At 40.9% G+C, this 14,821-nt stretch overlaps 1 protein-coding gene across 4 annotated transcripts in view; it reads left to right on the plus strand.

The window, feature by feature from the left end:
• The first annotated feature begins 6,446 nt into the window (after nucleotides 1-6,446).
• sestd1 (SEC14 and spectrin domains 1) overlaps nucleotides 6,447-14,821 on the plus strand; it is a 128,313-nt gene continuing 119,938 nt past the window's right edge. For 2 of the 4 annotated variants that reach the window (XM_073047107.1, XM_073047110.1), the window contains exon 1: nucleotides 6,560-6,693. The gene's annotated coding sequence lies outside the window, so the exon portion shown is untranslated. The other 2 variants (XM_073047108.1, XM_073047109.1) reach the window with 2 other exon arrangements.

The following is a 14,821-nucleotide window of genomic DNA, read 5'->3' on the forward strand; positions in this document are numbered from 1 at the left end:
TTGATGGACCTGCCACTAAAGGGGTTTACTTGTCAATACATTGACTAACAACCCAGTAAGCCACTGTCAGTTCCTTTCATAGGTTTCATCTTCAGTCCTGCATATCTTCATTCCCTTGGGGCAAGCTGTAAGAAAGCTGCCAATCCTATTGCTTCATCACTGTCACCCTCACTTGAGCTGCCAGAGGCAACTGTGGATCCATATCATGTCCATCCTGAAATTCATCAGAGTTCAGATGGTGTCACTGTCGCAGAGGACTGTCGAACATGGGTAGTAACTCCTTGGAGTTCAGATAGTGTTGCGGTCTTGGACGACTATCCAGTGTAGGGAGTGTTTTCCAAGGAGAAGCATCAAAAGATGTGTCACTGGCAGCGTCACCGCCCATCAGAGGGTCCTGCTCAGCTTTTAGATATTAGCTCAGTCAGCCCTGAAGCTCTGTACACCGTACTTCAAGTTGATTATATTTATCATGTTGTTTTTCCACCCATTCAGTTAATGCAGAGATTTGCTTTTTAGATGTTTTAGAGTCTGTATCATAGTGTTTTTAATTGATCACACATTTCTCTCCCAACTGGTGAGTAAATGTCTTTACTTGCCCCATTAACTATTTTAAAAGTTCACACAGTCAATCAAATGGACCGTGTGTTCTTATCTTTAACTCACATATTGCAGGTTTCTTCTTTCCCTCTGGATCTTATCACATGCTTTCTTAATAAATTTAACATTGTTGGTATATTGCATCCATTTCTTTCATTAAATTTTTCAAACTGGTATCTTTTATTCAGGTACGATCTCGGTTTAACAACTTCTGTCATCGTCTTAATTCAATCCTGCGTAACACTTGATTTGTACCTACTTTTTACATTGACTGTGACCTAAAAATATTGTTAGACTGCAACCAAAATGATATGATAACGGAGCAGAATTAGGCCATTTGGCCCATTGAGTCTGCTCTGCTATTTCATCATGGCTGACCCATTTTCCCTCTCAGCCCCAATCTCCTGCCTTCTTCTTGTATCCCTTCATGCCCTGACTAATCAAGAATTTATCAATCTCTGCCTTAAATATACCCAATGATCTGGCCTCCACAGCTGCCTGTGGCAACAAATTCCATAGATTCACCACTCATTGGCTAAAGAAATTCCTCTGATTGAGGACTAACCAATCAGGAAGGACAGACTACAGGGGTATAAATACCATCTGACTAGACATGTCCAGGCATCATCCCTGATGAAGATGGTAGAGTTTGTCACTGAAATTATTGTCACCAGTTATAATTGATACCTGTACCTGGTTGGAAGCCCAAGAAGAGCTTATTCATCACTTACACCAGGAAGTCACTAGATTATTTTTTGTTAACCAATCACACAGCCCTATTTAAATAATGTGATACCAGAGAACTTTCCAGATTCACACTCTGTGACCACTTGGGAAACATTCTAAACAGTTACATGTACATAGGTTATATGAAATAGAAGTAGGCATAAAAGTTGAGCTGTAAAGAAAATAACAATCATACAATCTAATCCAACTAATATGAAAAGCAGCAGCAAAAGAATTGTCCAGCCAAAAAGTAAACCTTTTAAAAATAGCTTCTCTCAAAATTGATAGTGCACCAGGCATGATTGGTAAAGAGACAAGTATTGTCAATCTACTAAATATGTTAGTCATCCATGATGGACTTTCATCGTATAGTATACGAGGAGGCTTTGTGTGCAAAAGATGGCCTTAAGGAACTTGAAGATGTGATGAAAATTGTAACCAAGGTAATTCATTTTATTCCTGGGCATGCTTTGAAAATAAAAAGACGATTTCAGAATTTACTGAGTGAGGTGAATTTGTAATACACAGGATGAAGTGTCTTGAGAGGTTGGTGATGAAACTTACCAACTTCTGCCTAAGAAGCGACTTGAATCCACTCCAATTTACCTACTGGAGCAAAAGGTTCCCAGCAGATGTAATCTCATTGGCTCTTCACTCAACCCTGGAATACTTGGAGAGCAAAGATGCATACATCAGGATGCTCTTTATCGAATACAGCTCAGCATTCAATGCCATCATCCCTTCAAAGCTAATCAATAAGGTCCAAGACCTAAACCTCAATACCTCCTTGTGCAATTGGATGCTCAATTTCCTCACTTGCAGATCCCAGTCAGTTTGGATTGACAACACATCCTCCATAATCTCTATCAGTACAGGTGCCCCACAAGGCTGTGTGCTTAGCTCCCTGCTCTACTCATTTTGCATTTATAACTCTTGTGGCTAAGCACAGCTCCAAAGCAAATATTCAAGTTTGCTGATGACACCACTGTCGTAGGTCAATTGAAAGGTGGTGATGAATTGGTGTATAGCAGAGAGATTGAAATCTGATTGAGTTGTGCCATAAAAATAACCTCTTACTCAATGTCAACAAGACCAAGAAGTTGATTCTACGTCCTGACGAAGGGTCTCAGCCTGAAACGTAGACAGTGCTTCTCCTTATAGATGCTGCCTGGCTTGCTGCGTTCCACCAGCATTTTGTGTGTGTTGTTTGAATTTCCAGCATCTACAGATTTCCTCGTGTTTGCCCCAAGAAGTTGATTATTGACTTCAAGAGAAGGAAACCAGAAGTTCATGAGCCAGTCCTCATCAAAGGTTCATAAGTGGGGAGGAGGAGCAGCAACTTTAAATTCCTCGGTGTTATTATTTCAGAGGATCTGTGCTGGGCCCAGCAGGACAACAGCAACGCCTCTACTTCCTTTGAGTTTGCGAAGATTTGACATGATGACTTAAACTTTTACAAACCTCTATAGATGCATAGTGGAGAATATATTGACTGGCTGCATCACAGCCTGGTATAGAAACGCCAATGCCCTTGAAAGGAAAATCCCACAAAATGTGATGGATATGGCCCAATCCACCACTAGTAAAGCCTTCTCCACCATTGAGCGCATCCACACAAAAAAGCTGTCGCAGGGACCCGCAGCACCCAAGACATACTCATTTCTCGCAGATGTCATTAGGAAGAAGGTATACAAACCTCAGGATTCATACCCCCAGGTTCAGGAACAGGATTTTGAACTAAAGGGTTCACTTCCTCCCTCACTGACATGTTCCCACGACCTATGGAATCACTTTCAAGGATTCTTCAACTCATGTTCTTGATGTTTGTTGCTTATTTATTTATTACTATTATTTCTCTCTTTTTATTTGTTGTCTTTTACTCATTGGTTGAACGCCCAAGTTTTTTATTCCATTTATTGAGTATGCATTAAAAAAATCTCATGGTTGTACATGGTGGCATGAATGTACTTTGGTACTAAATTTACTGTGAATGCAGAAAACTTTGAAATCAAACTGTAAGTATTTAAGCATGTTACTGAAAATTGCACTTTTAAGTATTTCCTAGGCATGAAAAAACACATGATAGATATTAAAATTCCTGGAAGGGTAGACATTTAGAGACTTCTAGTGCAATCTCTGAGAATCATTGGTTCAACTACTGAACAATGCTCTTGAAGATTCACTAAGATCAGAATCGGAATCAAGTTTAATATCACCGGCATATAGTATGTTGTGACATTTGTTGTCTTTGCGGCAGCAACACAATACAATACATAACACCAGTGAAAAAATGTGATTTGTGATAAATGTGAAATGTGATTTACTGTAAGTATGTACTTTGTATATATTCAGTCGTAAAATGAAATGAGGTAGTGTTCACGGGCTCATGTTCATTCAGAAATTGAATGGCAGAGGGGAAGAAGCTGTTCCTGAGTGTGTGCCTTCAGGCACGTGTACCTCCTCCCTGATGGTAGCAATGAGGGCATGTCCTGGGTGATGGGGGTCTTTAATGATGGATGCCGCCTTTTTCAGACATTGCTTCTTGAAGATGTCCTGGATACTATGGAGGCTCGTGCTCATGATGGAGCTGACTAAGTCCACAATTTTCTGCAACTTCTTTTGATCGTGTGCAGCAGCGCCCCTGAAGCAGCCAGTGAGAATGCTCTCTATGGTACATCTGTAGGAATTTGTGAACGTCTTTGGTACATACCAAACCTCCTCCAATTCTTAATGAAATATAGCTGCTGTCATGCCTTCTTTGTAGATGCATTGATATGTTCTCTTGACCTTTCTGAAGTCCACAATCAGTTCTTTGGTCATACTGCTGCTGGTGTAGTTGTTACTACACCACAACTCAACTAGCTGATCTATCTTGCTCCTGTACACTCTCTCGTCACTATCTGAAATTCTGCTAACAACAGCTGTATCGTCAGCAAATTTATCAATGGCATTTGAGCTGTGTCTGGTCACACATCCATGGGTGTAGAGAGAGTAGAGTAGTGGGCTAAGCACACATCCCTGAGGTGTGCAAGTGTTTGTTTGTCAACGAGGTTGAGAAGATATTTTCAATCCATACCTGGAGACCATAATCTGTGAGGAAGTTGAGGATCCGGTTGCAAAGGGAGGCACAGAGGCCCAGGTTCTGGACCTTTTTGAACAGAGCTGTGGTCAATAAACAGCATTCTGACATGAGTAACAAAGAAGATGCTGGAAATCCAAGCAACATGAAAAAAATGCTGGAGGAACTCAGCAGGCCTTTGGAAAAGAGTACAGTCGATGTTTTGGGCTGAAACCCTTCAGCAGGACTGAATATGTCAGCCTGAGTCCTGCCAAAGGGTCTTGGCCCAAAATGTTGACTGAACTCTTTTTTCCATCGATGCTGCCTGACCTGCTGAGTTTCTCCAGCATTTTGTGTGTGTTGTTTGGATTTCTAGCATCTGCAGATTTTCTCGTTTGTGATTGGATTACTATACTGCAAAATCTCTTCCAGGTATGTCTACCCTGAAGAAGTTTAAATCATCCCTTCGACAGGAGTTCAATGAAACCCTCTGTCACTGTTCCCCCGTGATCTCTGCAGACCTGACATGAGTAATTGTATTGTCCAAGAGATCCAAGGCTGCTTGTCATCTGAATAAATATTATAATTCATAAAGTATGCAGCCAATATAACATTAGACAAACAGAATTTGAAAATGTTGCAGTGGATTGATTTGGAAAATTTTGAAATGCAATTGATTGATTTACAACAAAGCTCAATATTGAGACAAAAATATGTTGATTTAAGAGCTCAACTAGAAAATAAACTAGATTGGTTAGTGACTGGATCTAAGCATAAAATCTCAGACAGTAGTTCTGAAACTCTGGAATTCCATTCCTGAAACTTTAACTGTCTGAAATATCTTGTAATGGCAATATTAACAGTATTTTCCTCAACATAGTCACGTGACCTATTGTTTTTCAAGTCTAATAACAGTAGAAGATTTACTAATGAAACTAGGGCTACTGTATAACTCAAAACAACCAAATACAAGCTGGATATAAAATATTTGTTATTAGTGCAGCAACAAAAATTTTACTGAGAATAAAGTGTGTTTATTTTCCTTGATCTTTTATGAATATGCACTAAAACTTATAATTTCACATTCACTTTTCCTATGTTATAAATGAGGTACAATAACAATAGTATTTATAAATGATGTCATTTTCAATTGTCTTCTGAAAAGATTAATATTAATAAATAACAGGTTTTCTGAAATGCTTCATTTATTTCAATCTATCTCTATTGTACTTTTATTAATAGTAAAACAATCAGTAGATGTAAATAAGCAACAGGATTCATCCTTTTCCCTTAAAAATCCACAATTATTGTTACTAATTCATTAATTAATGATAATCTCTGCTGAAAATTACAATGGGAAACAAAATAATTTTTTTAGAAGATTATAGCCAATTTGGGCACACATTCTCAAAAAGGTTTGCCACCTCTTATTTAAGATGTTCTGGTGATTTAAGAAAGCACTTTTGATGAAGGTGCCTGTGTGGATTTATATCTATATACAATCAATGCCTTCAGGAGAAAAGGTAGAAAAGTGTGAAAAATAACTCTTGATTGATATTAAATACAAATCCGTTACATTTCATCATATTTATGTTAAATTGTACTGATAAACTCGGGTAAATCTGAACGAAGTTATTACTGCCCTTTGTCTTAATAAAGCCAGAACTTCATTCTGGGGATATCATATTACACTCAATAAGAATACATATTATTGGCCAGCTTTATATATAACCCGCATGTAGACATTGAATAGTCCGTTAATGATTTGGTAGTAACTTTTTAAATAGAAAGGATATTTATCCTCATTTTTTAAAATTTACGAGGCTAAGTATTGAAAAAAAGACTACCTTGACTATCTTGCTGAAAGGAGGCGGGAATATCAGAGAAAGCAAGTAGGATGAACACTGATTCCATACATAACGTAGCATCTCTCAATTGAAGGGTGTTTTCTCTGTTGTTATGAGACTTACTTGGTCCGTTCATTGATCTCAATTATACAGCACGGCATCGTAAAGTGGGTGGGGAAAACTTCGGGCTTGTGCGTGAAATGTTAATTTTGGAGTAGTGGTTAATTTGCCTTGTGTTAAACGCTGCTGCGAGTGGTGGGCGGGGGAGATACAGAGAGAGAGAGAGAGAGGAGAGAGCGAGAAGGAGAAAAGCTTTAATTGAGGCAAGTTGCAGTGAGAGCGCTGCTGCCTGATGCGATTGCCGTCCGTTGTTACTGAGGAAGGGGTGGGTGTCCGGCTGCGTTGGCAGGCGGCTGGACGCGAGCAGCCGGGGAGAGGGGAGCTGCGCACGGCGGGCGCTTGCAGGTGAGCGGGGGAGCGCGGGCTTGCGTTGCTTCACCTGTGTGCGGCGAGCTTTGCGTGAGACGGGGCAGCCCGGTTCACCCCGGGCAACAAAGGAGGGCGGCCGCCCCGGTCTGCTGGCGTGCCCTCCCCTCTGTCCGCGAATCGTGTTGCCGCGGCCCAGCGGTTTGCCACCACTGCCGCCGGTAAAATGACCGTCCTTCATATAAATGCGAGAGAATTCGCGGTGGAGGAGATTGCTTGGCCGAAGAGGACTCGAGGGGAAAAGTAGGCCTGAATCAGTTGGTTTGGATGGAGCTTTGTTCGGTGGCAGCGCCCACAGCCTATTGGGTGGCTGCAGGTTATTTTCCCAATCTGCAACCCCCCGGTTTAGGATTTTCATTTTATTTTTAATGGCAATCCATGCCCCCCTGTCCACGCGGATTTAAAATCACAGCCCCCGGTGCTGAAAACGGGGTGCGCGCTGTGTTGGGTCTATTCCAGCCATTTTCAAAAGGGATTGAATGAGTACTTCCTGTGGGTTGGGAGCGGATCATGATATAAGAGAGCAAGTGCTGCTTCTACTGTAATATCACATTACTGCCCAGCCCGCTGGTTGGAAGGATGTGATTAAGCTGCAGAACAGATTTATAGGAGTGTTGCCGGTATTGGAGGGCTTGAGTTATAAAGAGAGACTGGAGAAGCTGACTGTTTTGCCCTGCAGTGAAGGAGGCTAAAGATGAAGTTTAAAAAATCACGAGGGTTGATAGTCACACTCTTTTTCCCTTGGTGGATTCTAAACTTAGAGGATGTGATTTAAGATAAGAGGGGAAATATTTAAAGGGGGTGGGAAGGCCAATTTATTTTTTTCTCACAGAGTGGTGGGTATATGGGATGCCCTGCCAGAGGTGTATGAAAAATTTGGACTGGTACATGGTTTGAAAGGATATGGGCCAAAGCATTCAAATGGGATTAGTTTAGATGGGTATTTTGGTTGGCATGGATGAATTTAGCCAAAAGGCCTATTTGCTGTATAATTTTATGACTCAATAAATAATGTATAACTACAAAGATAGAAAATAGATTATTTTCTAAATTAGATTGATGAATGTTCTTTATTTGGTCAGCTGAATGTCTAAACCCATCATCATGCTTTAGACTAAGCTGTTGAGAAGTCTGCTTAATTGTTCATATGATGTGGAATGTTGTCATAGTCCAACATGTCTCAAATCTCCAATTGGGATGCTTCTTGTGTTAAAACCATTAAAACAGTCCAATTGCCAAACAGTACTTTGCTTCTGTTTTTAAAACTACTTGGTGGATCTAGATTTTAGTGAATAATACAGATTATTTGCTGAACTGTAAAAGTATCAGTATGTGAATAGGGTGGCACCTTGCTCGAACTCTTGCATCTGAATAGCAAATTTCACATTGTCATACTGGGTATTTGAGCACATAGTATAACACTAGTATAGGAAACTGGTGTGTTGGCTATCTTTTGCCGATTAACTTTAATTGATGTCATGTGTTTTTAATTGTAGAATATACTTGGAAATATACTTGGTCACTTAAGTTCTTCAATCTGTTTTGCCATTTCACAAGATTATTTTTGACCTGTGACAAGTCCAATTATTTGCCCTCGTTCCCATATCTTTGAATGCTTACTGGTTAACAGAAATCCTCAAGATTGGACTCTTAATATTTAAATGAACATCTACTACTTGAAGAGTTCTAAGCTTTCACCCTTTGCAAATTTTAGGTTCACTTCTGAAAAGGCTGGCTCTGATTTATATATTGTACCTATTTGATCCTGACCTTTGGTGTTGTGTATTTGGAGCTTGCTTTTTCTCCTGACTTTCCTCTGGTATAATCTGGCTCCCTCCTACATTTCAAACATTATAAAGACATTTTGTTTGTTATGTTAATTGGTTACTGTAAATCACTAATAATTTGGGTGAATGGTGGAAGAATCAAATGGGCAAGATATATAGTACTGGCAAAAGTACTAGCCTGGTGTCCTGATGCAGGGTCTCGGCCCGAAAATCACCTATACTCTTCTATAGATGCTGCCTGGCCTGCTGAGTTCCTCCAGCTTTTTGTATGTGTTGCTTGGGTTTCCAGCATCTGCAGATTTGCTTTTGTTTGTGATAATGTCCACAACTATGTTTTCTAGTGCCATGCATTTTCATTGTCTTGATATATCTTTTAAATTCTGTTTTGCCTTGATATTTAATGCCTTATGAAGACCCACAACAGAATTTGATTCTGTTTTTAATTTGTCAAAGTGATGTCTGACATAGTTATGGATTGTTATCTTGTACTTTCATATATGCAGCATACAATGTTAATTAATGATCATCATCAAAATTGAAAATAAATCAAGAAATACCCCGAGGTGCTTATTTTTTTCTCTTGCTTATCCAAGTTGTAAGTAGCCACACCTAAATTGCCCTTTAGTCGCATATAGCTAGTTGCTAATATTGACTCCATTGGCATAAAGGCACCATTTTAAATACTTGAGGGATCTCATGCCATTTGTGTCCAGACCATTAGTTGGAATAACCTGAAATATTCACTCTGCTCCACTTTCCAGAGGTTTTCCTGACCTAATGGTTGTTCCATGCACTTTTGTTTTTGTTGCAGATTTCCAGATTCAGCTTTTTAAAGGTTTTCATTTAATAATTTTATTAATTTACTGACTCTAGTTCTGTTTAAAAGCTATAAATTGATCATTGTCAAAGCATATCCAGCAAGGGTTTAGCAGGGAAGGTGCAAACTGATTTAATCTCTTCCTGGTCTCAGTTCTTTGATTGTTCATTTTATTTCTATAATCTGTTGACATGCTTGCAAGATTACATTATCAATAATTCATTATTTTAACATGCTACTTAATTATAGTTTTTAAGTACAATTCTATAAACCCTGTCTTAAATTCATATACATAATTTTACAGTATCATAGGAACATTTTGCACATTGGTGTCATTGTGCAGGAGAAATTGCATAACTGAAATTCCAGGCTCATGGATAAGTTAGAAAAGAGTTTGATTTAGATTTCCTGTTTTATCACACTCTACATAGGTTACTGAAATCTGTTTTGTTGGATGATAAATAGAACCGCTGGAAAATGATGCTGGAGGGGTAGTAATAGGGGGCAAAAAATGTCAGGTGAACTAAATAGGTAAGTATTTTGCCTGAGGATGGTGACAGAATATATGAAGTTACCGTTACTGGGAAGCTGAAAGGTATGAAGGTAGGTCAACCACCTGCACTAAGTGGTTTACAACCCAGAGTTCTAAAAGAGGTGGCTGAAGAGGTTGTGGAGGCACTGGTTTCTTTCAAGAATCAATGGATTCTGGCACGGTTTCAGAGGAATGGAAAATTGCAAATGTTATTCCACTCTTCAAGAAGGGAGAGAGGCAGAATAAAGGAAATTATAGGCCAGTTAGTCTGACCTCAGTGGTTGGGAAAATGTTGGAGTCGATTGTTAAGGATGTAGTTTTGGAGTACATGATAACATTTAAGGGAAAGCCATGCCTGACAAATGTATTGCAATTCTTTAATGAAATAACAAGCAGAATAGACAAAGGAGAACCATTAGATAGTCTGCACTTGGATTTTCAGAAGATCCTTTGACAGGTTGCCGCGCATGAGTCTGTAGTATTACAGGAAAGATACTAGCATGGATGAAGTAGTGGCTGATTGGCAGAAGGCAAATAATGGGAATGAAGGGAGCCTTTTCTGGTTGGCTGCCAGTGACTAGTGGTGTTCCACAGGGGTCTGTGTTGGGATGTTGGAATTAATGGTTTTGTGGCCAAGTTTGCAGATGATATGAAGAGAGATAGAAGGTAGTTTTACAGAAGCAGAGAGGTCACAGAAGGACAGACAGATTATGGGAATGGGTAAGTACCGGTAAGTGGCAGATGGAATGCAGTGTTGGGAAGTGTATGGTCTTGCACATTGGTAGAAGAAATACAAGCATAGATTATTTTTTAAATGCTGAGAAAATTAAAAAATCTGGGGTGGGACATCATTATGCAGGATTCCCCAAAGGTTAATTTTCGGTAGAGTCGGTGGTGAGGAAGGTAAATGCGATGTTAGCATTCATTTCAAGAAGACTAGATTGTAAAAACAATGGTGAGGTTTCATTTAGAGTATTGTGAGCAGTTTGGGCCCCTGATCTGAGAAGTGCTGAAATTAGAGAGGGTTCAAAGCTGGTTCACGAAAATGATTCTGGGTTTGAAAGGCTTACCATATGAGGAGTGTTTTATAGCTCTGGGTCTGTACTCTCTAGAATTCAGAAGAATGAGGGGGGTGGATCTTATTGAAACCTATTGAATGTTAAAATGTTTTGGAGAGGATGTCCTACAGTGGGGGAGTCTTGAGACTGGGGACACAGGTTCAGAACAGAAGGATGTCCATTCAGAACAGAAGGATGTCCATTTAGAACAGAGATGAGGAATTTAATTAGCCAGAGAGTGGTGAATCTGTGGAATTCATTGCCACAGGTGGTAGTGGAGGCCAAGTCATTGGGTATATTTAAGGCAGAGGTTAACAGGTTCTTCATTAGTCAGGACATGAAGGGATACAGGAGATAGCAGCAAATTTAGCCCATTCAGTCTGAGTCCGCTCTGCCGTTTCATCATGGCTGATCCATTTCCCTCAGCTGCAATCTCTTGCCATGTTATGGTTTTATAAGTTTGTCATTTTCTGTTCTAGACTAATGTAAACATGCTTATTTAAGATAAAAATGTGTGGAATCAGGATTTTGTTTAGCCACAGACTGAGTTTCATGCTCTATAACTGAAGTGTTGCTGAGATGCATCCTAGAATGCAACAGGTCATGTCATTAGTGATGTAACCAGGGGTCATTGGGTGTCTCAGGTCTTTCAACATCAGACACTGTTGTTCAAAAAGACAGCCAAGGTTGATCAGGCCCCAGCTTGTGTCTCAGCATCATTAGTCCACAGGTCATGCTTCTTGATCCACAGCCATCTGGAGGTGTGCTCAGCAGCCTGATGGTTCTTCTCTTTTTAGCCTTCGTTATGCCAAGGGAGAGTGTAGGTTCTGCAGAGTGAGCATGTGATGGAGAACATTGGATAAATGCATTTCATACACATGCGAATTCACTCACACCTACACATTGCCTTGCCATTTTGCTGTTGTTGCGGTGAGTGTACGCACTTGAATGTTTTCTCTCTGCATTCTACCAACATTTAGAGTCAAACACCAAAGTTAAGTTTTAATTTTAAACCGAACTGATGTGCTTGGGTTGGCTTAATAGTGCCTTTTCTGCAATACATAACAGAATATATTTCTTTAGTAATAGGATGTGTAAATGTGTATATATGTTGCTTGTATACTGTATTTAAGGTAGATACTTGTTTTAGCATTGTGACAGCACTATGGGATGCATCATATTCTAATTCATGCATAGTGGTAAGTTAACTTTCTGGTCTTTAAAGGTGGTACCCTCAGTAAGGGAGAGGGATAGGATGCGAGGAGTTCACACTGAACAAGAATAAGTACAGAGCTATTGTATTCTTGTAGATATAATTTTGTAAATATTGGCATTTTTTACTATCATTAATTTTTATGAGTTTGAATTTTGACGCACCTACTGAACACCCTTGCACTAAAGTGCTAAGTGACTCTAGCTGTTTTTTTTGGGTTATAACCCACGTGTCTAACATTTGGCAGCAGCGGTGGGATGGCCAGTCGCAAAGGGGTACATTCAGCTCTGGGGAGAATGGGATTGCAGTCCCGAGTCAAGAAACCCTGAGGCTAAAAATGAAGCCGATGCCCGGGAAACAGTGGAGACCTCAGAGAAGGAAGAATTTCGGCCCAGGGCCAAACTCAAGCCTGAAGCGGAAAGGTCTTCAAGTGGCAACACCTCTGAAGCCTTCTTGGAAAATTTATTCAGAAATTTTGCCTCTGCCCAGCAGAGGAGAGATGATGCTTTAAAAAAGGAACACTAAAGCCTGCAGAAAGGTCCCATGATGCCTTGGCATTAAAAGGTAACGATATTGGGAAGTAGCTCCTCAGGTTTGAGAGGATGGCCTGGATTATGGCAATGGCCAGAGGAGGAGTGGGCCTGTCTGCATTCCTATACTCTACCACCAGGGGAGTCAACCACTGAAAAGTATTATCACTTGAGGGGACCCTACAGCCGATGGATTTGACTAGAGCAGGAGTCCAAGCAGGAAGCTGGTGAGGCTGTCGTTCTATAGCATCTGCTATGGGTTCTTCCTCTAGACACCAGAGCAAGGGTCCGAGAGCATAAGCCAATGGATAGACACTGCAGTACGTCAATGCCTGCAAGGGGGCTTCATCATGGCCACCATTCTGAAGCAACAGAGACTCTGACCCTCCAAGGTACTGGCAGGGTAAATGCAGAATTGGAGAGTGGGAGATATGAAGGCAACGGACCTTTGGTAGTTTCTTCAAGGCTTATTTGCTACTATTGTCAGTTGCCGGGTTATAAGTTCTGTGTCTCCTCTCAAGAAGCCCAAGTTGTCAGGTATGTGCTGTGTACCAGGCGAGGGAGAGTGTGGTGATGATGATAGTGACTGTAATGATGCTGAGTATGGTAATGGAAAATGAGAAGAATGTGAGGAGAAAGTTAATGGAAAACCTGTTAAAGCTCTTTTAGATTCTGGTAGCTCACTGTCATTAATTAAGAAAATTATGCCCTTCTTTGGTGTTAACTGCAGTCACTAGACACCTGTCCAGTGTTTCCATGGTGACTGGACGTCTGAGTCGCTTACAGAACTCGCTATTGATGAAAGTGGGTGTTCTGGAGAGATTACCAATTGACATGATTCTGGGGAGATACTAGCCTGTGTTACTTGAGTTACTGAGGAAGGGAAATGGCCAATCACATCCATCCGTTAATCCAGGAGTAGATGTGCTGTTTGTTATTTTGCCTGCTTTTTGGTTTCGTGCTAAAACCAAAGCATTGGCTGATTTACAACCTCTGTGCAAGGGAGGAACCAAAAGGCCTAGAAAGTCAGCACTGGCAAAGGTGCTCTGAGAAATATGCCAATTCTCCCACCAACAGCACATCTCTGCTAGATGCAGAAGAGGATGACTCAGAAGGGGTTGTGGAGGCCTGGAGGGGCCCTGGGAAGGTTGACCTCTCCCATCTTGATGGCCATTAACCAGTGGAACTGCAGATGGTGTTTGCTGACTTTCAACAACTGTTCCAGCAGAGACTAGGACTGCCGAAGGCCCTAAAGAATTCCACCAGGATCAGAGCTGATCAGGGTTCAGTACACCAACACTGCTACAGAGTGTCTTGTGGGGTCCCTGAAAGATGAGATTTGGACCAAGCTGGAATTGGGAGTCATTGAGACGTTAACTAGTGAGTGGTGCAGTTCTATTGATATTATCCCCAAGAAGGATGGCACCATGGGGGTATGCATTGAGTTCTGAAAGTAGAATGCCATGTCTTGTTTTTTTGATAGTTGTCCTATGCCCTGCTTTGATGACCTACTAGAAAGCATTGGATGGGAAAACAACATTACTACACTGGGCTTTACAAAGGCTACTGACAGATTCCCCTGATTACCAAACAAAACCTTTCACTGCCTTCCACACACCCTGGGTCTGTTTTAGTTCACCATGATGCTTTTTAGTCTTCATGACGTACTATCATATTTCCAGTGACTGATGGATTGGGTGCTCCAAGGCTGTGAGGACTGCAGTGCAGCCTACCTAGATGACTTGATTGTCTACAGCCAGATGTGGTTAGAGCACATGGACCATCTGAACAGGGTCCTGGGGAATATTCATGCTACCAGTCTCACCCTCTGTCAACAAAAAGTGAGTAGGCAAAAAGGGAAACTAGATATTTTGGCTACCAGCTGGGACACAGAGTTTTGAGCACAGGTGGACAAAGTAGAAGCGATCCGTAACAGCCCCTCGACCTCACACCAAGAAGGAAGTGGAGTCCTTCCTGGGTCTGGCAGGGTGGTATTCCAGGTTCGTTCATCAGTTCACCATTCTGGCCACACCTCTGATGAACCTTACTGGGAAGCTTGTAAACAACCCAGTGGCTTTGACAAGTGTGGATGAAAATGCTTTTCAAGCCCTTCAAGCCCACATGTGCCCTTCACCTGTCCTTCAGACTTTGACAAATGGTTCCTTGTCCA

Source organism: Hemitrygon akajei, chromosome 5 (assembly GCF_048418815.1).
Source record: "Hemitrygon akajei chromosome 5, sHemAka1.3, whole genome shotgun sequence".
Classification (NCBI taxonomy): domain Eukaryota; kingdom Metazoa; phylum Chordata; class Chondrichthyes; order Myliobatiformes; family Dasyatidae; genus Hemitrygon; species Hemitrygon akajei.